General features: G+C 47.7%; 1 protein-coding gene and 1 pseudogene across 9 annotated transcripts in view; one reads left to right on the plus strand and one right to left on the minus strand.

The window, feature by feature from the left end:
• The window catches only part of Dgk (diacyl glycerol kinase 1), a 418,312-nt gene that overhangs the window by 181,648 nt on the left and 215,191 nt on the right, over window positions 1-21,473 (plus strand). For 2 of the 8 annotated variants that reach the window (XM_077668712.1, XM_077668716.1), the window contains exon 1: window positions 18,458-18,618. The exons of 4 other annotated variants lie outside the window; for them this stretch is intronic. The gene's annotated coding sequence lies outside the window, so the exon portion shown is untranslated. Of the gene's footprint in view, window positions 1-18,457; window positions 18,619-21,473 lie in introns of those variants that run through there. 2 more of the 8 variants (XM_077668710.1, XM_077668714.1) reach the window with 2 other exon arrangements.
• LOC144094583 (monocarboxylate transporter 12-like) lies at window positions 3,682-13,312 on the minus strand (annotated as a pseudogene). Its single transcript, XR_013306522.1, has 4 exons — window positions 12,962-13,312; window positions 9,778-9,921; window positions 7,227-8,193; window positions 3,682-3,840 (listed from the first exon to the last, which is right to left on the minus strand). The product of XR_013306522.1 is annotated as a monocarboxylate transporter 12-like (transcript).

Here is a 21,473-nt window from a genome sequence, read left to right on the forward strand (position 1 = left end):
TGTTTTAAATTGAGCACGGCCGATAGCGGCGGGAATTCTGTTCGACGTCCGCCGAGCTCGCTTGTTCCTACGCACCGCCGAGTGGTTCAGTCCATTGTGGGCGCAAGTAAGCCCAAATAAAGAGTTTCGTTTTGACACCTTAGACACCGGTGGCTCAGTGGTTGGGGCGCTCGACTACTGATCCGGGGTTGCCGGGTTCGAACCCGACCGCAGCGGCTGCGTTTTTATGGAGGCAAAACGCTAAGGCGCCCGTGTGCTGTGCGATTTCAGTGCACGTTAAAGATCTCCAGGGGGTCGAAATTATTCCGGAACCCTCCACTACGGCACCTCTCTCTTCCTTTCTTCTTTCACTCCCTCCTTTATCCCTTCCTTTACGGCGCGGTTCAGGTGTCCAACAATATATGAGACAGATGCTGCGCCATTTCCTTCCCCAAAAACCAATTATTATTTAAACACCATTTTCGCTGTCTTTCTGGTCTCCGGACTGCAGTAACCGTGTGAACACCTTGGGCGCTGAAAACTTGCCTTGCGCTTGTCGCATGCATGTATTCGCGCCATTTCGACAGGAGTGTACGCGTTCGAATGGAGGATGGACTTATTCCAGGGTCGAGCGGAAGAAGTTTTAACATTGTTCCCTTGCGCGCTTGAAGTATATTTCGGGTGCTTTTATAGGTACTTGCTTTTCCCTGCTACAGTGAAAATTCAGCTATGCGGGCAGCTGCTGACTGCGCGAGTGTGTGGGTGGAGCAAATTCTAAACCAATTCGAAGAAGCTGGAGCGAGTTCGTGCACAGCAAAAAAAAAAAAAAATGGTGAGACAGGCTTTGCTTTTGAATGGAGGAGACCGGTTCACTTCAGTCCCTATTTTCCTCACTTTGGCTTGCTTTTATATTTAATATGACCGTTGTTTACTTTTTTTTTAGCTACGGGCAGAAAGGCGCATTCGTCAGGAGGCAGGAAAAAAAAAACGATGTTTGGGCGCCTTTCGAGAGGAGGCTTTTTCGCAAGACGGGCTTCCGCTAAGCCGTGGTCTTGTATATTTAGTTTTCCTGATTAGTTTGTTTGGTGCACAAGACAGGACCGAAGCCACTATTGGCTCAGGCTGAGGGCACTTGAATGTGCGCTGCCGAGAGCTATCAAGAAAAACAGCGGTTATAACAGCTGCAACCTGCCGGAAGACTTAATTCGAGAAAGGCCTATCGCCTCTTGGGCGCCTTTTGCGTGCAGGTCTCTCTCCTTTCGGATCACACCAGTTCATTAAATCAATCTGAAACGTTTTAGCGGGTGTCTTCCAAGGATACAGTCGCCGCTGGAACTCATTGGTCACGGCGTTCGCCTGATGTGAACGATTTCGAGGGTCCGATGCCCCGAGCGCGGCGGCCGCTTTCCGGCTGAAGCAGTATACGAAAACACTGTACGTGCTGGGATTTAAGTTTACGGTAAATTAAGCAGTCGAAATCGATCTCCAGCATGTAAAATCCAATTAACTTCAAAGCTTATTCAAGCAGAGTGAAAAAGAATTTCATGCCTAAAACTAAGAGGACAGAAAGCATAGATCTGTATTTAACCTCGCTTCTGCTAATCTCAAGGGCCTGCGCAAGTAATCGATAATCGGTTCGATATTCGAAGCCTTTTTCCTGAAATCTAACTTTCATGTGTGCTCAAGGTTTTAAGGGCTCGTCGGCCCTGGGAGTTTTTATCGACTATTGCGGACCCGGATATCTAGAGGAGCCGTATGTTTCCATTCTTCCTTACGTTTTCTTCGCCTCATCTTGCGTCACTTCGCGACATGTTGGTGGGTAAACTAACGAGTTGCATGCTGCGGCAGTAGTTTGTGCTTTCTTACATCGCATAAAAGAACAGAAAAAAAATTAAACAACCGCCGCGTGTCGCGCCCAAGTCGACCCACATTGATTGGCTAGGAGATTACCACTCGGGCAGGCGCTTCTTCGCTCGCGCTGCCAATTGTTTACGGAAGGGATTAGCGTTCGCCGCTACAGTGACTGTGCCGCCCCTCGCTGTCACTCCAATGCTCCCTTTTCTGCATGCACAAGCAGTATTTGTACCCCGACATATAATCCGATTTATTCTTCCTGAGTTATCAAGATCGCACTAGCGGCAGAAAACGAAGGCGGTAACGTAAGCAGCCGCTGTGTTGTTTCCGCGTCCTCTTGAATCTGGTGAAGCGAGAAGGCCTGGGGTTCACGTCGTTAGCTATAGCCACGGTAAAGCACCCGTGTCTGTTCGATGAGTTAGTAGCGGCGACAGCGTATTGCAGATTGATCGGTGGTGTGCAGTGTAGCTGAATCTTTTGGACGCTGTCGTGAGCAGTCTTAACGTACGAGACGGGGTACAGCCAATGAGAATATATAACATATAACGATACTGTTAAACCAACTTGCTTTTAAACGAGAAGCATGTGCTGATCAAACTGCTATTTGAGGTCTGGAGTCTCCTTGAGAGAATACAGTTTGTCCTAGTGGGTCTGAATGAAAAAAGACAGACGATCAATGCTATTGATGCGGTAGAGGATACTTTCGCATTAGTGGCCCACCCCGGGCGGAGCAGCCATTTCCGCTAACGCGTTCAGACTGGGAGAGCGGATGGTGTAATCCATTGCGTCAATAACCGTGTGATACGCCTTGCAGCCCCGCTCCACTCTCCGGATCCAAACCAGCAGGCACAGTGGTACGCGCCGTACCCCCTCTCCACTGTTCTCCACCTGCTGCCCGTTGCTTCTTGCCCTATCTTCGTCTTGCCTCCACCACTTTCCCTCTACCTCATCGCTCCTGACAATGAAGAGGGGGATTTTTCTCCCTCCACTGTTTCCACCCGTCGCCTTCCACCCTTTCTTTGCTTTCCCTCTCTGAATCTTCCTTCCCTCTCCTCTTGGCCACCTGCGAACCGAGGCTTCAGACTGATGGACGGAGGGGCAGATTTTTTCATTATAGGGTGCTAATGCTTACGCATTAAAAAGAGGAAAAAGATCTGAAGAGATGGAGAAGGAAAAGAACCGATCGGGACCATCGCCTGGTGTCCCGAAGTAATAGCGTTACGAGAGAGGAGACGGCGCCGCGGGCCGAGCCCGTGACCGCAATATATACGTCCTTACATGTGTTCAAAACAGCTCACTTGCGTACATTAACGGCTATCTTGCAGTTTGAGTGATAGTTTTGGCTGCCGGATGCTTGGACTGTTGATTATTCAGCCAGTTTTTTTCCCCAGGCAGTTTTTTTACGCTCTTTATTTAATGTTGTACACATTGCCGCTGGGTACGCATGGAGGGCAAGTACAACCTTTCTTATAAGTTTTTCACTGCAAGCTTCAAGCCGGAAAAGAAAAACGCAACAAGGCAAAACCCATCAATCTGTGCTCTGCAGAAGATTAAAACTGAGCATCTTCGCTGTGAGTATAATGCCAGGGAATGAGCGTAGACTACGCCTCATAAAGCAGGGTGCAGCTTCATGCGATTTCTTTTCGCACAAACTCCACTGGGCGTGCTTAGCAGAAAGGTACGCACCTTCTGAAAAAGATCGAAAGCTTGGCTTTGCACTTCTGAATTTCGGCAGCATTTTGCGTTGCCTCTGCTTCGCAAAATGAATCTTGATGGGCATTCCTGTGGGTGATACAGAAGCATAGTCGTCCAAACCATGACGCGCAGTACACAACAAGAAAAGGACTCTTCACTGCTCCCCCGCAGATTTTATTCTTTCGGGTCGCTTCGTCTTGCAACAGCTTTCTTCGAGGCAGACTGTCAGCCACAAAGCGGCGCAGCTCAGAGCCACAGCAGCCATAAAGTAAAATACGCCGTCGTAACTTCCAAGCCGGTCTCTGCAATAACCTACGTGAAGGGAGAGAAGATTGAAGGTTGAAAAAAGCAGTTGTAAAGGAAGCTATTAGTTTGAGCGACACATAACATTGCTGCTCTGGTAAATTGCGCGGTCACTGTGCGCGTGTCCCGCATGCCAATTCACCGGCTCAAAACAAAGAATCACGCTTAATCCCATTATCAGGATGCTTATTTTGCACCTTAGCCTGCGCTGTTGCACATGCCATCATATTTCTCACCACCAGAAGACTTGAAAGGGGCCTTAAAGGCGTCCTTCAGGCATAGTGTATGATTGGGAGCCTTACTGACGGACACGGCAGTGAGTGACAGGCTGTCGAGTTAGCATTTGAGAGACGCTAATCTAACGCTTCCAATCAGCGTTTCCGAGTTGCTCGATAGGTACTAAGTCACTCTACGGTTTCATAAAGTGAACTGGCCTTAACCTGCGGACACCGTACATGGTCTGTACTTCTTGTGGGGCGACGGATACGGCCCTCAAACTCACACAGGCCCTTATTAGAAAGCAGCGCGAAATCATTCTAGGATAGCTGTGACTCAACCGATGCGCCTTACTCTCCGCTCGAAAACGCACCTTCCTCACCGACCACTACATGCATTACAGCAGGATAACATCGGCCATCCTCACTGAATGTGCTCCGAACCAGGCTATAATGCCTGGAATTCGTTTGAGTAAGCATTGCATCATCATAGCACTTGTACATTGCACCTGCGTCTCCGGTACCACCTTATTTCGTGGGCAGTCGGCCTCGCTCCACTTGCTCCGCGCACAGTAGAAATATTTGGCTAAGTATACTTCAGAACAATCCCGGCTGCATAACAACGGTATTGGCGTCCAGTTCAAGACGTTTTTTTAGTGCGGTAGCACTGAAAGCCAGTCTAAAAATTCGCCATGTTTGTTCGTCGGAAACCTCTTTCACCTTCACCTTGGCGTCGCTCGGAAAGGGTAACCTGGGTCTCGCAAACCCACTGGTGGCAGGTGCTGCCATTAAAGGGCAGTGGCGCATCACTTAACCGCTGAACCACTGCGCCATTCAGCCTAACCATCTAAATCGTCCGCCGCCTATTTTCCTCTTCAATCTCTCATAGTCGGAGCAGCGTATGACGCTCAGAAATCGGCCACAAAGGTTTGTCTGTCGTGCGATCAGATTCCACATGTTTACAACACTCCGAAACAGGCTATAACGCCTGGAATTCGTTTGAGTAAGCATTGCATCATCATCATCAGCCTGACTACGCTCACTGCAGGGCAAAGTCTTTTCCATATCTCTTTCAAATCAGCCCTGTCCTTTGCAGCCGCGGCCACCTTATCCCCGCAAGCTTCCGAATCTCATTCGCCCGCCTAACTTTCTGCCTTCCGCCCCCTGCAACGTTTGCCTTCTCTTCAAATCCATTCCGTTACCCTTAAAGGGACTCTGAAACACCTTCCAAGGAAAGCACATCAACTCGCTTAATCACTGCATTGTGTTGCTATGAAAACCTGAGCCAAATAATACACTTCTACACGCATCACAGGACCAACAATCACGCGCGAAAGTTGACGAGCCCTTCCCGGGGACTTTTTCATGCTCGCACCCTCCTCCGTCGCTCGCTTCTACGTATCTATGTTGAGAGGTGGCTACTGGTTAGATTCTTTCAAAAATCAGGCAGCTACCAAGGCCGCGGCCAATTAGCCGCGTAGCTCCGGTGGGTCACAAAGCTTCGCCCCCGGAGGTGGGGCTGGCGGAGGAGCGCCGACCTTCCAGCGTGCAAAAAGTGACGAGAGGAGAGGGAAAAGCGCGAAGACGCGGAAATTCAAATTTTGACTACAGATAACTCAGCTTATAAAAATCGCATTAGAAAATTTTATGCTGGTCAGTATTCGTGAAGAGGCGTGCTTTAACATCACAGCCATACTGCTACTTTATTAGAGCCCCTTTCAGAGCCCCTTTAGCGGCCACCGGTTATTTTGCATCGCATTAAATGACCTGCCGAAGCCCATTTTTTTATTAATTTCGACTAGAATATCTCCAACCCGCATTTGCTCACTGACCCACTTTGTCCTCTACCGGGCTCTTAACGTTACACCTATCATTTTTCTTTCCATAGCTCGCTGCGTTGTCCTTAACTTAAACTGAACCCTTTTCGTTAGCCCCCACCTTTCTGCCCCATCAGTCAGTACCGCGAAGATACCGCTGTTATGTACTTTTCTCTTGACGAATATTGGTAACCTGCTATTCATGATCTGAGAGAACCTTCCAAATGCGCTCCACCCCCTTCTTACCTATTGGTTTGAATCTGGTGATCCAGGTCTGCGGTCACTACCTGGCTTAAGTACACGTATTCTCTTACCACTTCCAACGCCCCGCTACCAATCGTAAACTGCTGTTCTTTCCGGAGATTGTTGAACATTACTTTGGTTTCCTGCATATTAATTTTTAGACGCACTGTTCTGCTGTGCCGGTCATTGATGATGCTTTGCTCTTTATCCCCTGAGTGACTTAGCAAGGCAATGCCACCAGCAAATCGCACATTACTAAGGTATTCTTCACTAACTCTTATCCCGACTGTTCCTTGAATATATCCTGTAAACAGGCTGTAAATAGCATTGGAGAGATCAAGTTACCCTGCCTGACAGCCTTCCTTATTGAAATTTTATTGCTTTCTTTATGAAGGACTAAACTGGCTGTGCAGCCTTTATAGATACCCTTCAGTATTTTTACATAAGGATCTTGTACACCTTGATTCCGTTGCCGGCATGACTGCTGAGGTTTCTACAGAGTCAAATGCTTTCTCGTAATCTATGAAGGCTATACATAGGGGTTATATCCTGCACATTTCTCTACAACATGATTGATAGTGTGAATATCGTCTATTGTCGAGTAGCCTTTACGAGAGCATGCCTAGTCATTTGGTTGATTGAAGCATTACTAAGACCCAGATTGGTTACCTGGCATCTGAGCTCTGTATGAAGGCTTTCAACCTTCGGATTTATAATCTTAATAAAAGCATCTAAAAGTGAGTGACTTTATGTATGAGCTTATGGGTGTTTTGTGGAAATTAAAATAGGCGCGCCCTTCGTAAAAGCCAATATCTCTAGCCTGTCTTTAATAAAATACCTGCATCGGACTTTCTTCGAGCTAAACGTGGTGAGCACTGGTAGAGTGGTTGGTAACTTAAAAGCCGGATTTCAGCTGCTGGTCAGTGAAAATGTTAGCTAGTGGGCTTGCGTAGTTGGCGCAATCTTGGGATGTGCCTTAAATGGGAGGGGCGCAGTTTGGCTACATCTCGCTCTCAGTGGTCTGCCCCGGAGAATTACCTGGGACTTTATTTTTGTTGTTGTTCTCGTGCAAAAACAACCTAGAAAAACAAGCAAACGGTCACATGTGATTGACCCTTACCGATTATAAGCGGCCTCTCGATGAGGGCTAAGGCACCTAGGAAATACGCAGCGCCCAGACACAAGCTGAACGTCTTCGCATCGACCAGCTCCGCGCACAGCACGAAGAACTGAGTCACGACCGCTCCGTTGCACCACCCGACAACCACCACGAGCACGGCGAGCACCGGGTACGACGGAAGGTGGGGCATCAGGAAGTACGCCAAGGCGGTCGCGGCGACGCAGGCGGCCACCGTGGTGCTCTTGGAGAGCACGCGCTTGTCCGTGATCAGGCCGGCTGTGAACCTTGCCACAATGTCGGGAACCGTGAGGAGAGTGACGAGCGAAAGCGCCTCCCACTTGGGTATGCCATGATCCATGGCGAAGTCCACCACAAGGGTCAGCACCGTCGTGATCAGAAACCACGTCTGCCCCATTGTGTAGGCCACGACGTAGAACTTGGGGCGCTTCATGAATGACAGGCATGCGGCCAGTGTGCTGTGCCTCGCTGGTTGAATAACTCTGCTTCTGTGTGGCTTTAGCGCCTCAGATTTCGTGGTGAACTCGTCTTTTACTCCGAGGTAACGTCGTTTGTTCAGTCGCGCTTTGAAGGACGCACGAACAAGTGCATTTCGAAGAATCTTGGACTCCGTCTTTTCGCCGCCGGGAACCCTCGCCGAAATCGTCAGCCGGCGCTTTTGGGGGCCCTAAATGACGAAGAGCGTCAGCCTTAGGCACGCGCAGCATCTCCGGTCGCGCCGGGGTCTTCGTAAAAAACGCGGCTGCTGTCGAGTTGAGCATGACGGCCCCGGTTACCAGGAGAGCACCCCTGGTGCCGTACTCGTCGAACAAGTGCTGCACGAGCGGCGGGAAGACAATGCCACCAAGCACGAAGCCCCCGTTGGCGATGCCCGACGCCAGTGCCTTGTAGCGGGTGACGTTCTGGTTTATGACCACGTAGCTCAAGGTCAGCAGAGACAGACCGAATCCTGGATAGTAGAGGGGGGGGGGGGGGGGCGGTAAGAAAACGTCAGGCAAACCTTTGCTGTTTTCCAAGCGGCAGTAAGGTTTGGTTCCTTAAATAAGGCTGAAGTACTAGTCCGGCAGGCTTGATTCACTGATTTTTTAAAAACTTAAATGCCATTATTGATTTCTCGGCGCTAGCAAATGAGACTGCAGCGAAGCTATCAAACACGAACTGAATTTGGGTGCGACGAAATGCGAGGCACAAAATGCCAAACCTATGAAGCATTACATTTGAGAAGTTACGTTTGTTAATAAAAATCCTTGCGTTTATATGACTGAAAGCATCGTTCGCATGGTAACTATGGGAAAAAAAGTTTCTTCGCATCCTGTTCGCGACTTAAATTCGTAGAGGTGACAAAAGCTCCTATTTCACACACACACACGCACACACGCGCACACGCACACAGGCGCGCGTGCACACACACACGTACAAAGACGCATATATATATATATATATATATATATATATATATATATATATATATATATATATATATATATATATATATATATATATATATATATATATATATATATATATATATATATATATATATATATATATATATATATATATATATATATATATATATATATATATATATATATATATATATATGCATGCGAGTGTTCACCAGCGCGAACACACTCAAGGTTCGCTTACACCCATTAAACATAAAATACCCACGAGAGCAGCAGATTGGACAGCCGTCGCCGTAGCTCAGTTGGTAAGAGCACCGGACGCGATTTTCGGAGGTCGTGGGTTCGGATCCCACCGGCGGCATGGTTGTTTTCTCTTCTGCTTTATAAGTAATTTTCTTTAAGCGATAGATTAATGTGAGTATTATTAACCCTGTGATTTAGCACTACACATTAAAAAAATTAAACATTCCCCTATGCACCTTGGTTTCGGTGACTGTTGGCTCCCTTCATGTTTGTAAAAACGAGTCCCTCATCTCCTTTACCTTGTCTGCTATATATATATATATATATATATATATATATATATATATATATATATATATATATATATATATATATATATATATATATATATATATATATATATATATAATTTTGATTTTTCCACATCGCCTACGATTTGTCTCGAATGACTGAAGCGTCATTTATATGTTTTATTCACTCTCCGCAAAAAATAAAAGATCTGCACCGACACAGTGGAACTGGTGATTAAAGACTGCGTTCTGGAAGAAGGTAAATCATATAAATACATTGTCGTAAATTGTTATAGCAACGTGCATTGGCAAGAGCACATCAAGGCTGTTTACAACAAAATAGCATTTGGATGCTATGCTTTGTTGCAGACACGAATCTACTTTGAAATCGATACATTACGCCTCATGAGTTCAGCGCATGTAATGCTAGCGCTATACACGCATTGCTTTAGCATTCAAGACGTTGTGAGTGTTCGATGTAAGGCGCAATTTTTGTACTCGAGTTTGTTATAGACATTCCTCATTGTACAAAGCACACTTTGGCACTCCTTCTACCTATACTACTTCACGGTGCCCGTGAGCACAACTAACCGTGCAATACTCCGAGGCTGACGATGAGGAAGGATACACTGGCAGCAAAGTAGCAGGCTGACACGGACAACGAGGTGAGGAGGCAGCCGACGACCATCAACCTGGATATATCGAAGTGCCGGGCGAGGACTCCCGTGACAGGGCCTGCGCGAACGAGCGAGCGTCTTGCAAAACAAAGAAAAAGAGAAGGAACATGATGCAAACAGTAACGCGCTCAGCAGGACGTGAAAGAACTGACAGTCGCACGCTTATTTAACACGAACGCTCTCTCCGAGGTGGTACAGAAAAAAAAAGAACGGCACGAAGACTCAGGTGTGTGTGTGTGTGTGTGTGTGTGTGTGTGTGTGTGTGTGTGTGTGTGTGTGTGTGTGTGTGTGTGTGTGTGTGTGTGTGTGTGTGTGTGTGTGTGTGTGTGTGTGTGTGTGTGTGTGTGTGTGTGTGTGTGTGTGTGTGTGTGTGTGTGTGTGTGTGAGAGAGAGAGAGAGAGAGAGAGAGAGAGAGAGAGAGAGAGAGAGAGAGAGAGAGAGATCAGACTTGGGAGCTGGAAACGATAACCAACCGTGCTGTGCTGTTTCTGGGCGTGAAATATCTACTGCTTTTTCACGAGAGCACAAATGTTGTAAGAAATAATACGGTCAGCTCTGCGAAATATTACGTCGCTGTTTCAGACATGAAAAAAGAAACGAGGAGAATAAGGAAGGAAGAACGCAGGGCTCAGAATACAGCGTCTTACAATTGTAAAGCGATAGTTTTTTTTTTCGTGCCGGGGAAAAAGTACGCGCTATGCTCGTGGTGTGTCCGACAGGAGGATGCATTTGAAGATCCTTCGGCGGGTGCTTCCTACGAGTTGACATGGCCTTTTATCACTTAACCGTAATCGTAGTCGCTATCAGGGCACTTGACCATATGTTACATATGTTACATATGTAACATATGTAACACACTTTGGCCATTTCACACGTACCCGCCGCGGTGGTTCAGCGGTTAGGGCGCTCGGCTACTGATCCCAAGTACCCGTGTTCGAACCCGACCGCGGCGGCTGTGTTTCGATGGAGGCGAAACGCAAAGGCGCCCGTGTGCTGTGCGATGTCAGTGCACGTTAAAGATCCCCAGGTGGTCGAAATTATTCCGGAGCCCTCCACTACGGCACCTCTTTCTTCCTTTCTTCTTTCACTTCCTCCTTTATCCCTTCCTTCACGGCGCGGTTCAGGTGTCCGCCGATATGTGAGACAGATACTGCGCCATTTCCTTTCACCCAACAGCCAATTCATTTCAAATTCTCACGCAGTTTGAAAATCCTGTACCTACGGTGAGAGCTCAGCGCCAGCCGGGGCATGCAGAGAAGGCCACGTGGTACCTGGGCCACGGAGTGACGCGATTGGATGGATGTCGCTGAGCGCTCACCGCGGGCGCGGGATTTTCGAAGCACGCGACAAATGGCCAAAGTTTCTTGAGCGACGACACTGCCAGAAATCGCGTTTTTGAAAATAAAAAAACTGAATACAGATATTATTAACAGCCAGTTACAAATCCCTGATTACAACTAGGCGCCCAACTTTAAAAGTTAAAAGTCAGCTATTAGAATTTAGTTCGCCAGTTTACTATAGTAAAGCAGTCCACTAGTTTTCAGGTGTCCGTCAACACTAGTATCACTATGCTGCAAAAGCCTTACAGTTACTTCATGAAGCCTATATTTAAAATTTACTGGCGGGCTTTCCTGAAACACCTTGTACATGAAGGACGTGTGTGCAGTATGCGAAGGTGATTTGTCGCTTTTTAATCTCACAGAACGTAAGTCTATCCGCGGCGGCGATGGGCCTTTGACACGAGCTCGGCGTTCTGCAAGCACTGTTCCTTAACTCTTCGATGTGTGACGATTATTTTTCCTGACCGTTCCTTTTTTTTTTTGCACTTACCCGCAGTAGATTAATACAGCTAGTGAAGGAACAGCTGCTGACGGTCGCTGTTTAGTTGAGAGAAGCCTAAAGGGCGACTAAAGAGGACTCATGCTGTGTGGTGAATGCATGTGTCGTTTAGGGGAACAGAAGGGAGCTGAACGAACAACAATAACGGCGGAGAAACTTGCTGTCTGCAGTGACAGCAGAAACTCGAGCTGACCGCTGTGTGAAACGACGGACATCGGGAAACCAGCTCATTCTACTGAAGTACAAGCCATTCACAGACACGACCATCCCTGCAGTTGAACCGATGGAAAATGTGCCATGGGGGGACACTTCCAGTGTGCTAGCCTTTTGTAGTGCAGTGGCATTACTAGCCGCACTTTACTGATTTCGCACCTAAGTAAACGCGTCCCTGAAGCCTTTGATACGCTAAGAGTGGCAAACTAAGTCATACTCTGTCATATTACTGTCTACCATGCCATTAGATAGCATGACTTGATCTTGACATGACCCCTGACCATGACCTGAGCTTTAACATTGACATAACCTTGAAATTTGCTTGACAGGGGCATGTATTGGCATCTTCTAACGTGTCCTTACGTGACCTTGACGTCACCATCACCGTAACCAACAACCGCTTTGCATGCACACGTGACAAGTCATGTGACACATCCTATATAAACGGTGATTCGATTCCCACACCGCCACTGTTTCGCCGTCACGCTTAGCCATGCTAAACCGTCTGCTAATTTTGCGTCGGTGAGTAAATGACTCAGCTTGAAATGCCTGTCTTTATCGAGAATTCTTCCGTGGAAGCCCGTCAGATATCAGCCAGAAGACGCCAAGAAAAAGTCTAATTTTACTAACAAACCTCTGTTTTCTTAAGAATGGAACATAGTCCTGTCCCAAATAAGTAACAAGCACGTTACTGTGACGTCACAGCGTTGTTGACGCATGCTGTACAGGAAGCGCGCTCAATGCGAATAAATCACCGTTCTTTCTGGCACCGCGTGCCTGCTCTCTGTTGCGATCGACACGAACGCCTGCTAGTAGGGCGCCTCCATCTCGGCGGCGCTCGGACCGTACTCCGGCTCTGACGCATGTCGTAAGTATCTTTGTAGAGTCACTGGAAAAAATTATGTGCAGTGTGAGGCGGGACCTTCCGGTTTGTCTAAGCCAGTGCAGATGTGAGTAGCGTCCTCTTGCAGGACTACCGCATCGCAGGCCAATACCATAATGAGAGACCGTCACCCGAGGTTCGCGGCCACTCGGGCCCCTCTTACCGGCTGCCAGATTGAAGACGGTTGTCAGACACAGTGGCCAGGCGGCATCTTCCCGCGACACCTGGAATGTGCTCGCCACTCCGACGTAGACGATGGCTCCCGACCGAACCACGGCCAGCGTTAAGGCGTTGATGCAGCAACAGGCTCCGACCACCAAACACGCGCGTCCCGCCTTCATTGCGAGCGTTACACTATACGAACGTTCGCGGCGTCGACGACGGCGGCTTGGAGGGAGACGCTTTACGGTGTCCTTCTCGCTGGTATATGCCGCCTGTTGCTTGTTTTATGTGACACTCATCCATGCCCTCTTCCCATCTTACCCTTTCCCAGTGCAAATTAAAGGGCCAGATAATGATCACAGAGGCCGGCTTTGCGTTTGCCTATGTGTGAACTCCGTACATTTCCTCACTTCAGGGTGAGATGGAGTGGTTTGACAAACCTCCACTTTTGTGTCGCCATGAAAAAGCGTTATCTTTATCCCTCCATTCCCTTCCCTCTTCTAACAAGCATCCCCTGGAGATAACACCCTGCTTTTCGCCCAGGCGCTGGCAGTTTTTGCTCGTATACGGCATATTAGACATCTCAGTGGGAGTATTTCTTGCTTAACCTTGTGTGCGTGCATGTAAAAAGTCGATGTACTGTTTCTCCTGTCAATCAGAAGAAGTTGCCACGTGGAATGCTAGGACAGGATTTGATAGAAACATATATCTCTAGGTGCAAATGTAGCGACAGGTTGAATTTCGCTTATCGGGACAGCTAAGGAAAACCGCGAGGAAGGGTGTTTTCTTTACCCCAGTCTCTGAGTAAGCAACAATAATTACGCGACTTGGCGGTTTCTTGTTTCTGCTGTCGACATGTGTTCGCAGCTGCTGACTAGATGCTGACAGATTAAATAAGACGAGGTCAACCACTGATACCAAATTGTTTTCCTGCGCGTGTGAGTCATTTTTATCGCGTCGCTACATTCCTACAGCGCATCTCCTTTAAGTGCTGTCGGCGCGATCACTTGTAACATTTTTTGTTCACTTCGTCGTGTCAAACGCTTGTACTTCGTTTATTTATTTACTTAGTTATTTCCCATTCGTTCGAGGCCCGGAGGCATTACATAAAGAAGTAGCAAATTGCAAAAACAAAACATTGTGCACTATAAAAAACAATAACAAGTGTACAAAAAGGCAAAGAATACAAAATAAGTTTGTAACATTTGAGGTGGCGGCGATGTAGGGAGGAAGGTGGTTCCAGTCAGCGCTAGTTCTGGGAATAAAAGAATCGTGGTACATTTTAGTTCCAACAGAATGGTACGGCAACTTTAAACAACTGCCGAGAACGGGGTGAAATGTTCGAAGGGTGAGAAAAAGATTTCAATTTAAGAGAGGATTATGGTGATAAATTTTTGAAAAAGATAGCCGAAAACATCTGTGGTATAAAGAAAGGTCCCGCAGCATTAGGGCGTTTTTAATGGAAGTAATGTTGGCTTAGCGGGAATAATTAGATAAAATGAAACGGGTTTCACGGTTTTAAATGCATTTCAGCGTAGTGATCAGTGTGATTTGGCCGGTATCCCAGGGAGTGGATGCATATTGCGGCTTGGGCCGCACCAACGTTTTAGGGTTAGGTTTATCGGAAGAGTCGCGGCAGAAAAGTTTCGGCGCAGATATACAAGATCTCGGTTCCATTCCAAAAACCTTTATTTCCATCAGAAGGGTGGCCCCCTACTCCCTACCCCCGGCACGCAGGCCTAGGGGCTAGGGGCCGGGACCCCCGCGATTAAAGGCAGGCAAAGAGTTGCTGGCTCTTGGCGGCCTCCACCGCCAGATGAATGGCTTGCTTCTGCTTGACGGGGTCCGTGCTCCGCAGAAGGGTCTCCCAGGCTTCTCTACTATCAATTTCTTCGTTAGCCCCTGGGGAGTCTACACATTACCAAATTACGGGATCGAGGGTCCCCCTCTCTCCACATTTTTTGCACTTATCATCTATGTCTTCGTCTTTGAGGACGTGCGATGCCCAGATCGGATTAATGTAATTTCCTGCCTGTAATCTGCGCCAGATCGTCGCCTCTTTGTTTCCGAGCTCTCTGTCCAGTGGAGGGACTAGTCTCCTTTGTAATCTGTAGTTTTCAGTTATTTCCGTGTAATTCTCGGTTAGCGTTATTAGTGACGTGTTAAACATGTGTATTCCGCGATTAGCTGCGTTAGGTATAAACACCGAGGTATTTGCGCGAGTTCACGAATTCAAGTGGAGTGTCGTAAAGAAGGTAAGCGCGCGTGTTGCCGCTGATGTTAGCGTGACGTGTCACATCCATTTAGTCGCATGAGCAATTTATCGGGCCAGTTATATTTAAACTTTTCAGGCGCCGTTCCTTCTTTAATTCTGTCCAAAATAAACTTTCTCTTCTAAATGGCACATGTCGGCGCTGTTATTTTTCACGACGCATTACCGACTAGCTCAACTGTCTGTATAGAATTGCGTGTCAAGGCACGAAGGAATGCAGTTCTTCAGTTTTTCAACCCAAAAGCACAGCGGATGATCGCATACAGGCATGTGCGAAAATTTCGTACAAAGTGTTGCAGCATTTGAAAACTAACTGCCAGATGTCAGAGTTTATGAACTGGACACCTGAGATATCAATGAATCTTTTTCAGTGTATAAAACATACTTGCAGGAAGAAATACGGAAATTCAGAAATTACTGCTGGCAAAACCTGTTTGCATGAAAATGGTGGACGCCGCGTACTGCCAAGTTCACTGTTTTGTGATACATTATATACTAAATTTGCTAGATGGCATGAAAGAACCAGCCTATTTGCGACGTGAAGGATTAAAAACTTACCTGAGGCAAAGAAATTATTGCTCGGTATTGCAGCCTAAAATAAAAATCTAGGAGCTTATTTTGCACACAGTTGTGTGCTAGCGCACTAAGGGCTATGCGGTACAAATCTCTTCCGTTCGTTTTAATCGAACAATACAGGTTCTTGGAATCGGTGTGAACTTTGATGAGGACAATGAAAAAAAGAGACACAAGTACGAAAGCTGCATTCCAACTTATTTTATCTCACGCGGGCTGCATTAATACGTATGCGTATACTTTGCAAATGCACAGCAAGACACATGGTCACACAACCGTACGACGTTGTAACTATTCGCGCATTTTCTTGGAGGTAGATATAATTCATGCTTTTCTTTCATAACACTCCTCTCCGTTGCTACAAATACGCTTTAATAATGATGCATTGACTCATCATATAAGTTGCCCTTCCTGTCTACGTCTCTAGAATCGTTTGAAAGCTGCAGCATACATGCGTGTTTCGCATGCTTTCTTCGATCACTGAATCGTTCTAACTTTCTGGCCTTACATAAGCACTCACGTTCATTCGTTGATTTCGTATGTTACGTTCCGTACGCAACTACAAATTCGATCAAGAGTGCTCATGCCACGGGGTTCGTGAGGCGCCTAAAACTTGGTCAAAGTTTTATGTAAATATTCTTGCTGATGTTATGTGGGTATTGTCTCTCATTTTTCTAACCATATGTACCCACATTGATTTATTTTGCTGGATTCATATTCCTTCTTGCCCTGCTAATGTGTAGTACACATCAGTTGCTCAGCACGCTCTGTCGTCTTCCTTGCACTAGGGGCCCCGGACTGCTTGAAGTGAAATGCGTTTCACTTTTTTGCCCGGGCCTGCCTAGATCGTCCGGACGTAAGCAAACACACCTTGACTTGTCTAGCTCCAAAGTTTTGGTAAGAAACACAAGGCTCACGAGACGGACACAGGACGAAAAAAAATTGCACACTGACACGGCGCAGTGTCCGAGTGCAATTCTTTCTTCATCCTGTGTCTGTCCCACGCACCTTGTTTCAACTACACACGAGCCAACTCGGCCATCAGTGTATTCTTTTGGTAGGAAGAACTCTCGTTCCCACCCCCCCAGGGGTGCTGCTTGTGCCCGAATGTACGGCTAGAAATGAAACCGTATACCCGGGACACTTTTGAACAAGACTGCACATGGTGTCCAACGTGGCTAGACGGCAAGGCGAGAACAATCAGGAAATGCGAAGCAGAATGTCGGCGCCGCAATCGTCGGTTTATGAGATCCGCAGGTGACTAGCTTTCACGCGCTCTGCGTACATCGCTGGGGGAGTCCACGCTCCGTCCCGTAACTTGTTACAATTCCCTGCAACTGGTGACACCTGCTTTCGGTTATTCGGCGCAGCGTTGCTCAAGCCAGAAACGCGTAAGGCAGCACCAACCCCTTTTACGCAGTGGGATGCATGTGGATCCGCACTGTGGCAATAGCATAGCGGTGGGTTTAGCGCTTCGTGCCGAATCGTGCACGTATTGGTTCAGATGGCAAGCTAATTTACAGAAGGAAAGTTCATGCACAATTCGTAAGGGTTTCACGTTTAGAAAAAAGAGAAAAGACCCGCGGAGACAGCATAGACATAAGTTAACAAATCCACTGCGATCCCTCATTTGGAACAGGAGTTTCACTGTAAAAATAGTGCAGATATTGCGTGCAGCTTTCATCAAAAAAGCGAACCAACCAGCAATAATTCCTGTTTCGTAATGGACATGTCTTACGCAGTTTTAGAGCGTCGAACTTGCGTGTGAACTGCATTCTTCGCTTCAAGCAGCTATCGACAAAAATAAACTCCTTCAGGATAAAATCGTTCGAAGGATGGCCGACCTGCTGGTGAGCTTCGTGCGCGAATTACGAAGCTTTCGTACTTTCGCTTGTTGCTTGGTCACGTGTCTTTCGTTTTCCTGGTTCTCCTGCGTCTATTTTGGGGCAACAGAGAGCTGCAGCACGCGCCTTACTGTGCAGGACGGGTAACGCGAAATGCACCATCCGTGCCTTCGCTGGACACGTAAATGCCGGGGCTCGGCCGCGCCGAAGGCCAACGAGTGACACCTGCCCCAGGGAAATCCCGCGCATTTCCCGGTGAGCGCCGGGCTACCAGAGTGAGTGCGTGCCTGCGCAGCGGCCTCCCGCATAGGGAAGCGAGTTGTACGGTCCGCTCCCTGGGGAGGCAGAAATAAAGGGACAACTTGGACGGACGGGACGCTATTTGTGCCCAGCCCGGGGAGGAAAGAAGACGCCGCTCTAACCAATGGGCCGGCAAGCGTTTATCCTGTCGACCAGGAAATGGACAAGTCGCGTGCGTAATGATGTGGGTTGTTGCCCGGCAACCGTCTCCCACGGCAACGCCTCACGCGCGCTCCCGCGCGAGGGAGAACGCGCTATGGGGAAGGAAAGGATGGTTTTGCCGCCCTTTCCACCGCGCTCCTCGCGAGTCCACCTTCAGTCTGCGTGCGGGAAGAGCGAAGGAGGCCTGGGGAAGGTGAAGGGAAGTGACTCCTTTTCTCGAACCTCATCGGAGTGGCTCCCTTTCTTCCCTCCGCCTCGTCCCTATTGTACTCTCTCTTTTCTTCCTCGCCCTCTCTTTTCTTTCTCACCCCTATTCGTCGGAACCGCCGCTGGGGCTCCTTCGCCTACGTCGCCGCCGGTGGCCGCCTGCGCCGCTCGCTCGTCGAAATTGTCTCCTCCTGAGGGGATGCTTTGTTTTCCCGCCGACACGCGCGCTCGCACGCTGGCGCCAATTGCAACATCTGGCGCCGGAAGACGTTGCCTGCCGCTGCCACCTGAGTGATTCCGGTGAGTGACGTCGGCGCGCGCTCGCCCGCTCTTCTGCTCGATCTGTGTGCCTCGCCGCTTGCCTGAGACGTCGGAGCTCCGTAGCTTACTCACGCTCGGGCGCAGCGCTAACGGGGTCGCCGGTTGTCGCGAAGGGAAAGGAAGGAAAGGGGAAGAGGACGCGCATTTGCTGTTAATACGCAGTGTCTATACTTAGCGTGGCCTAGCTCGAAGAGCCGTGCTAATGACATTTTTCTTCTGCTTACTGTCGAGGTAGACAGCACAGGTCGAAGAAAAACCGAAGAAGACAATGTGACATATATTGATAAGCTTTTCCGAATTAGGAACTCCTTTCGAAGCTCAGCTACTGTGATTCTAGTGCCATGACCTCTTGCGTCTGGATGATAACAATATTAGGAATGGTGAGCTGTTGTTTTGGGTGCGAACAGTCATGTGCAACTTACGACGGCTTCTTTTGGTAAAGATTCTTTTCTTATCCTCATCGATTTTAAGCAGCACGCATCTGCAGTACATTCGAAGTTTCTCACGGAGTTTCTAGCGCTGAACTGGATAAACAGACATAAAATTTACGTCGACTTAATACATTTTCAAAATTTAGCAAAACTCTAATTCAGTCACTCAGCAAAAGCTTGAACATCCCATACCAACAATTCTGGAGAAAAGCATTTTTGAATGGGAAACAGTTTATGAACGCAGGTTTTTTTTCCATATATTGTAATATTTCACTGTAACCATCGAGATATCCGCAGATCTCCCGTCGACATGCTTGATTTTTTTTTTGCTTTCCTCAAACGCGTTCGCATTGGCTTTCTATGGCAGTCAACTTCTCGATGCGAGTGATGGAAACGCTCTAAAAGAAAGATCTTTTGGCACATAGGAAGACTGGACGGTTACCTCCAATATTTTCATAACGATACCTTACAATATTTCAATATTCAAATTTTTTGTCGAAGAAGGTTGGACATGTTTCAGCTGCAAGCAACAGGTTGCAGCTGTGTCACAAGCTTGCGCGCTGTAAGTGAACTGTAATCTCCTGTCCTGGCCGCAAGTACGCTTTAGAAAATGTTGCTGTAATTTCTTACTGTTGAATGACATCGTGCCGCACTTCAAAAACAAAAAAAAAGGTTGGTTAAACAATGCTTCAATAGAAATTTTCAAATCTGGTGTCACATCCAGCGTTCAATATTTCATATCAGACAGGGAATAGTGCGCACCAGCCATTGCCGCTTTTGCTGCAAAATGTTTTAACAACCGTATCGTAAAGTTCGGACCTAACGCTGTTTTTAACGCAATGAACACAAAAAATCCCAACTTTAGTACTCAAAACGAATTGCTGGGCTAGTTGGTCCCACCTGCTTGAATGCACCTCAGCGCTCGAAAGCAGACTCGTGCCGGCAGGAAGACGGCGCAGCTGCGCGTTGACTGCTACTCATTTATTGCTGCACACTGCGACTGCATCTGCATATCAGCGCATGAGTAAACGCAATAAACAAAAAAACAACAAAAATAACGGTGCTGCGTGCAATGTCCTTTTTATATAGCAGTCCAGTGCTGTACATGTATGCAAAAAAAAGTCACAATAAAAACAGCAACACATTTTCCCACTGGAAATAAAACCATTCATAATGCCACGTGACCCCGTGGCGTTATTAGACATTGCGACCTAATAGCAGCGGTCTTATGGCTCTCCTTCTCACATGTTGTTACCGTCGGTTGCTACATTTTTAATGCGTGGATGTGTTGTTGTTTTGACTGGACGTTGACTGTTGCACGTGCAGTACTTCAGCGCTATCTAAGAAGGACAGGGCACGTTGCATGGTTCTTTATTTGTGCGTGAATGAGTAGTGCGCGGTAATATGTGAGTTGCAGTCTGAGTATTTGTGTCGTCTTCCTGCGGTTCCGTGTCTTCTCGCTGTGGTGAATTTAACGAATTTTATCCACTTGTATCGGCGCATAAAGTTAGCTGTAATTGCGGCTGCTGTTGTCTAAAAACCCCGGGTGCCTTATAATGCAGGAACACTGGCGCTATCACTATCACTTCTTCGTAAAAAAGGAGAGCAAAAAAAAAGTCTAAAACCATCTATAGCGCTTATTTGGTTCAGTGTTAACGTTAAGCTAACCCCGTTTTCACTCCTGAGGGGAAATCGAGGCATTGAAGCGATCTTGTTTGGAAAATTTCTGAAGGTCTTGCTCTTTCTCGCCTTGAGTTTATAGATGTCCGTAAACACGCATCGAGACAAAACCCGGTCCCAACAAGTTTCCGCGGGCAGCGATTTTCCCGCCTCCACCGTCTCTTCGCCGTTCTCTCTCTCTCGGTGTCACCCACAGTGGAAGCACATCGGAGCAGCTGGTGTCCGAAGAGATACGGGCTTCGTTTCTCTGGCGGCAGCTGCAGCAAGCGCAGCAGTTTCCGCACAAAAACATGAGCTTCCCCGTTCGCGCCGCGGCGCCGACGTGGCGATCGCAATTTGTGCTTCCCATTGCGCCCAATAGCAAGCTCTCCGACCGAACTAATCAAGAGAAAAACTAATCACGCGGGAGCAGTGGGAGTGAACTCGAGGGAAAGTAGTCGCGCGGAAAGACAAACGGACTGCTGCAGCTGCCGCGAGCAGTTTATTATGTCCGCGCCGGCGGCGCCATTTTTCGAGAACACAAGCGCGGTGTTTTTTCCCTGAGGGTGGTCTGGAAGCAACAGCACCAGGAGAAACCAGCAGTTTACGCGTCCATACATGGGATGCCTTTGAGGGGTGATATTTGCAAGATGCTTTCAGCTCCCAGTTAGGGCGAAAATTTTATCGCCTTCACCAGTGCCGGAAAACGAGACTTTTGTCTCTTGGACGTTTTATTCGCAACGC

The sequence above is a fragment of the Amblyomma americanum genome, chromosome 6, assembly GCF_052857255.1.
Source record: "Amblyomma americanum isolate KBUSLIRL-KWMA chromosome 6, ASM5285725v1, whole genome shotgun sequence".
In the NCBI taxonomy this organism is placed as follows: Eukaryota; Metazoa; Arthropoda; class Arachnida; order Ixodida; family Ixodidae; genus Amblyomma; species Amblyomma americanum.